Here is a 6,340-nt window from a genome sequence, read left to right as displayed (position 1 = left end):
CCCCAAATTTTTTTGCTCAGTTCACATATTAAGCTGTTTAATAACTTGTGTCATACATAAAGCAATTCACAATATTATGTTCATTGGCTCCTCAAGAAGATTTAGAAGCTGAAACACAAAGATCTCTTCTGGTGTTATTTCTAGTGTTCCTAAGTTTCATTTGCTAATGGAACAAATCTTCACAGAGTGCCAGGCACCACAATATGTGCTGAATACACCTTTGGGGGCCCTGCCCTGGTGGCATTTAGAGTCCAGCAGTGTGATTTCACAGGACTGGGACATGCACCTTTTCTAGCCTACTCTGCTGGTCATCTGTGGGGAAAGCCACTGTCCATCTCAAAATAAGGAAGTCAAACCAGACAGCTTTAAAGTTACTTTCCAGCTTTTGAATTTGAAAATTTGAGTAAAACTCTAATACGCTACCACTTTTTTATGTAATGAGTTCTTAAAAAAAAAAAAAAAGCCTACATTAGAGCATGAGCTAAGCATTTTACACACAATATTTTCTTATTCATCCTCCCAACAGTCCTCTGAGGTAGGCACATATATGCCCAGTTTTCAAAGCAGGAAACTCAGTACTTTTTCTAAGGTCCCTTAACTAGCCAGGGCCAGCTGGAATAATCCCCAGGTCTTCTGGGACAGAACTGGAGACCTAGCACTATCTTTGCCTTTTTAAACTGCCTCTGATGTTTGTCCCCAGCTATCAGCAGTATCTTTTCCATGCCTATGACCAAACAGCTGTCAAATCTTGGTGTTTCAATTCTGTGCAACTACTTATTTCCTCTCTGTGAAAGGAACGGCCTCCATAAGAGGATCCATTAGTACCATGCGCCAGCCACTGACTCGCCAGCTGGGAGGAGCAGCTATTTTCCAAGACGAGCAGAAGGCTGGGATGACCGACAACAGTGCGGCGCATGCTCCTCGAGCCTCTCACCACTGAGCGCTCAGAGGCGTTCTCATAATTTACATGCTCCACTTGAAATATAGATGCTGAAGCACCAGAATTATACATCTGTTCCCTTGACTTTTTAACCAAAGAGTGCTAGTTTATTGCTGAGCTTAAGGATAAAAGAAGCAAGAAATGAAAGTTGGATTGGGGTTTTTTTTTTTTAAGTTTCCTCCCCACTAAGTACAATCAGATGTTGGACTCTTGAGAGCCGGATGCTGGGTGGATGTTCACTTCACTTTGCCTCTCAGTTTATCAGCTCGTTTTTTTCCCCCAGGTAACACTTTCATCACAAAAGAAAACCAAAGGGGCCTATACAAATATTTTGAGTTAAATGCATCAAACAGCCCAAATGTTGTGGTGCCAGAAAAAAATAAAATAAAACAGGAACAGTATAGAAACTGATTTATGAGGCTTTGTAGGGAAACAACTGTCCTTTCATCTCTGGATACACAGTTTATCTTTGACCCAGGAATACTCGCTGGAATTCTGGGCAAAGGGCACCTATTCAGAAATAATCTATCCAAGACCTGAGGAGCTCCATCATGAACCAGAGATCAAACGTCTTTTATGTTCTTTCTGCTCCAGGATTAAAACAGCAGACCTATTATAATTTAATGCACAAATACAGAATCAACCAAGGGAATCTGCTGCCTCAGCAAACACTTTCATCCAAAAAAAACAATTATTTGTGATATAAAACCCACTGAGTATCTCTATTGAGTATCTCAAACATGGAGAGGTAGGCTGTGCCTATTCAAAGGTGGGATGGTAAATGAATGAGTTACTGTTTGACATGTCTTTTCATGGGGAAAAGAAAATGTCAAAGGGCTCATGTTCACCTCTGGCTCTAAGAAATGTGTATTCATTTAGGATCCAGGCACAAGAAATTTCTCTACACCTTTCCCACACTTTCTCTTTTGTCCAGGAGAATCTGTTCCCTTGGCTCAGAGATTTATATGTGGTCTCCAGGTGTATCACCCAGAGTTCCTCCAGGTTTTTGCACCTGGAGATCAGCACAGAAGCACATCAGATGCTGGGGCAGGAAATGCAGAGATGCCTGGGCACCTGGAGAGACCTAGGATCAGTGCACTGTGGTAAGTACCGAATCTACCTGACTCAGGAGTCTCTTCTCTAGTCTCCAGTAGCCTTGCCTATTTCTGTGTCTTCATTTCCTCTCTAAGGGCGATTTGTTCAGGGCTAGTGCTTTACCCAGGCCTGACTAATCAGAGTTCTTTCTCAGGACACTTAACGGAGACAAGAGCAGGAATTCAGTATTTTAAGGGGTGAAAGCTATGAAAATATGATGCTTGGGAGGGACCTGGTCTGCAATGAGAGAGAATTACTTGTCCAAAATGCAGGTTCCTGGACTTTGTCCCAGACCTGCTGAATCAGAATCTCGGGAGCAGCATTGTATAAATTGTGTTATGAACACAAACACCAGATGATTTTTATGTACCTAAAAACCCAAACATTTCTACTCTAAGTATTCCAGGAGGGCTTAAGAGTGGGGTAGAGAGTTATATTTTCCAACTCTGCCTGCCTTTCCACTGATTTTTGGCTGTTAATCATCATTCTTTACTCATTTCTTTAAGTTCACAAAACCGTAGGGACAAAAATCACACTCTTTCATTCCATCCCAAGCACTATTTACAAAGATTGCTGTGTCTCTCCTTCTTTTAAAGAACTTGGAATAATGAAGATGGAGCAGGGCAATTAAGCACAGTAGAAAAAGAAGCAGCTTAACTTTAAACATTAGACATCTTACATGGATTGGCTATATCTACCAGTGGTAGAATAGATCATCGTTTACCAAATACTTACTTCCTCTCCACTCCTCTTGCCTACCTCCATTAGAGGATTATCCCTACCTGTGACTTTAGACTTGGCCATATGACTTGCCTTAGACAATAAGATGTTATTATACATATTCGAAAATCTCCTAAAATCATCAAATAGAAAAGAAACCTGGAAAACAGGAACTCGGGCTTTAATTCTAACTCTGCTACTAACCAACTTTGTGACCTTGAGGGTATAGGTCGAATCACTGACATACTGAAGGTCCCTTCCAGTTATAACATTGTATGAGCCTGTCATGTGCATTACATAAGGCATATGCCATCACAGAGAATTTCCCATTGGAATAGGAAATGGCATCATCATTGTAACATGAGAACTAACCTGGTTACAGCATGTAGTATAAAACAAGGACAGTGTGATCTGCTGCCAATTTATCTTAGCTCTTTAATTATTTCATAAGGAGCGCAATTCTTGCCCACTCCCTCCCAACTTGATGAGAGTGTGCTTCTTGAGCTGCAGTGCTGATGTAACTCTTCTCTTAGCTCAGAGGAAGAATCAGGACCAATATTTGGGACAGCACCTCTTTCCTCATCTTGGTGGCATATGTCCACACCCCAGGTGTCCTGGCTCCCAGACTCCTTCCCTCACTTTCTGTCAGTACTCTGCTCCAGCACCTTCATTCACTGTAGTCTAAGGGATAAGTGAATCAGAGATTCAACAGAATAATCTAGGAGTCTTTTCAGAAGCACTGTGTCCCGGGTCCCTGATCTACTGTGTCAGAATATCCAGGAATGAGTGCCAGGAATATGACTTTTGAAAAGCTTCTTAAGCTGTTTTGCTCTTTGGAAAGATTTAAGGACTAACATCCCTCCCATAGTAGAAATCTCAGCCTAGCATGCAACCGTGACAATTCATTTGGCCAGTCCGCTCCACTTTTGGACATTGTCAATGTCAAAAAGGTCTTTCTAAAACTGTAATTACCTGGAACTTCTATCTGCCCCTATGGATTCTATTCTGTGAAAGTATAGAGAGGAAGGTTAATTCTGCTTCCAGAGAAAATCTTCATATATGAGAAAATTGGTATATTATTGCTTTGTTGGCCACAAGATTTCCAGGTCTTGGCCATAGCTATACTTCTCCTCTGGATATGCCAGTTGATCCATGTCCCTTAAAAGTGTTGTACCCAGCACAAATATCTTGAAAAAATACTGAATGTGGTGATAGACTTTCAAGTATTGTCTTTCCTAGGGATATTTACTTTGTATGAAAACTGGAAGTAGACATTCAGGAATTAGCCAGGAAAAAAGGAGAACTCGAGGATGTTTCTCAATGTTCCCCCAAATCATGCGGTCTTGGCAGGGTAGCAATCTGCCTGAGCTAAGACAAGCCTAAGGTAATTATTCCCCTTCTTGGAGATCTGCCTCAGCTCTTCTCTGTGTTCATGACAAGAAAAGAAGCTTTGAGGCAACTCAGTAGAAGTGCTTTGCCCCTCCTGCAGAACATCTAGAGTGATGCACATCTCTGTAATTCACACATCATAAGAAGTGGAGGACTCTGCCAAGATATACTCTTTCCTAAACAGAGATGTAAGAGGAAAACAGCAAGATCTTAGGGTCGTTCATGAAAGACAAGGAGAAAAGACTGACCTCAACCACTAAAAAGCTTATCTTCTGCCCCTCCAACACAGATATCTCTGTCCCCAGCCATGGCAACACCTGATGGCCTAAGGCAGCTTCATGTTTGTTCTAATTTCCAAACACCTTCCTAGAGAAAGTCCACTAATCACTATTGTTTGACAATGTCTTCCATTCAAGAGGCAGTAAGTTAAAAATAACCAACCTGACCCTTTAACACAGATAAGAAATGTAATGATGTTTTCCTCTGATCAGTGCTGCCACAAAGTGAGGATCGCTCAGATGACTGTCCCCCAAGGTCTGAAGAGTGGAGCACCTTCCTGGGGAAAGTGGGAAGGTTTTGCAACAAGCTAAGAAACCACAATGAAACTGGGTGGCATCTTCCAGGGTTTATAATGAGGAAGTGGGATGCTGGCCAGGTTGGCTGGCAAGTTTGGTCCTTATGGTTGAGAAGTCAGCTGGCAGTGGCACATTGAGAACACACCTGTATAACTGGGCCTCCACCATGAAACTGTAATGTTCTCACCACATCTGCAGGCAGCTTTGAACCATTTCTCCTAAGGACCAGTCTTCCCAGCTATGCTTGCCTCTCCCAACACAACACAATGTACCTTTCTATCAAAATTCAGCAGTCATTTGTTTTATCAGAAGTACTTTATATTTCATTAAAACCTGCTCACCTCACACCATTCTCATCCTTTATGCCCACTTTCCCAATCCTGTCCCCACCTCAAGAGGGAAAGATAAAGTAGAGTACAGTGCATAAGGAGATAGGTTTTGGAGTTGGACAGAACCAGAAACCTTAGGTGAATTATTTAACTACTTAAGCTTCACTCTCATTTGTGTCAATAGCTCTTGTTATGGCTTTTAAATGAAACTTAGCACAAAATAACCAGTAAATAAATGTTAGCTAATTCACTAGCCAATATGCTCACACACGTGTGCATGTGCACACACCTACACTCATACACAGCAGGATGGCATGGAAAGCTCAATGGAATGAACATCAAGGGATCTGCAACCATGAACGATTCACACTCCCCTCTGTGGGCCACAGTGTCTACATCTGTGCAATGAAATGTACACTAGGTCATCTCTAGAAATACAGCCAAGACAGAGTCCAAAAGACGGAATCAACATTAAAACAGCCCTATATGGTCTATGGCTGTGCTGCCCTGAACAAGACCACTCCCATTTGATCTTGAAAGCTATGCAGGGTTGGGCCTGGTTAGTACTTGGATGGGAGACCACTTAGGAAGACCAGGTGCTGTAGGTATAAAAAATAAAATAAAAAATAAGGGATTGAAAGTTGACAAGGTCCTTGCAATCTGTGAGGTCAACCAAGGGTTGCCTCACCTAAAAAATAAAAAAATAAAATAAAAATGAAAAAATAAAAACCTATACAGCTCTATATGAACTAGCATAGAGGAATGATCTCCAAGATATGGCACCAAGTGAAAGGGAAAAGGGAAGAACTATACACATATATGTTTCCACTCATGCGTGTGTGTTCATAGATTACCTCTGGAAAGATATATAAGGAATTGGCAACAATAGTTGCTTCTGAAGAGAGGGTTTAGAAGACAGGAAGAGGGAAACTTACTTTGTACTGCACAGTAGTCCCCCCTTTATCCGTGGTTTTGCTTTCCAGTTTTCAGTCACCCTGCCATCAACTGCAGTCTGAAAATATTACATGGAAAATTACAGAAATGAACAATTCATAAGTTCTAAATTGAGTGTCATTCTGAATTGCATGATGAATCTCATACCCTCCCACTCAGTCCTACCCAGGACATGAATCGTCCCTTTGTCCAGCTAATCCATTTTGTATACACATCCCGCCCATTAGTCACTTAGTAGCCATGTAGGCTATCAGATCAACCGTTGAGGTATTGCAGTGCTTGTGTTCAAGTAACCCTTATTTTACTTAATAGCCCCAAAAAGCAAGAGTAGTGATGCT

General features: G+C 41.6%; 1 pseudogene; it reads left to right on the top strand.

Annotated features, from left to right (window-relative positions):
* Positions 1-5,537: 5,537 nt before the first annotated feature.
* LOC118600783 lies at positions 5,538-5,656 on the top strand (annotated as a pseudogene).
* The last annotated feature ends 684 nt before the right edge of the window (positions 5,657-6,340 follow it).

This window comes from Rousettus aegyptiacus, unplaced genomic scaffold (genome assembly GCF_014176215.1).
Source record: "Rousettus aegyptiacus isolate mRouAeg1 unplaced genomic scaffold, mRouAeg1.p scaffold_m13_p_3, whole genome shotgun sequence".
NCBI lineage: Eukaryota > Metazoa > Chordata > Mammalia > Chiroptera > Pteropodidae > Rousettus > Rousettus aegyptiacus.
This window is presented reverse-complemented; position numbering and strand designations above follow the sequence as displayed.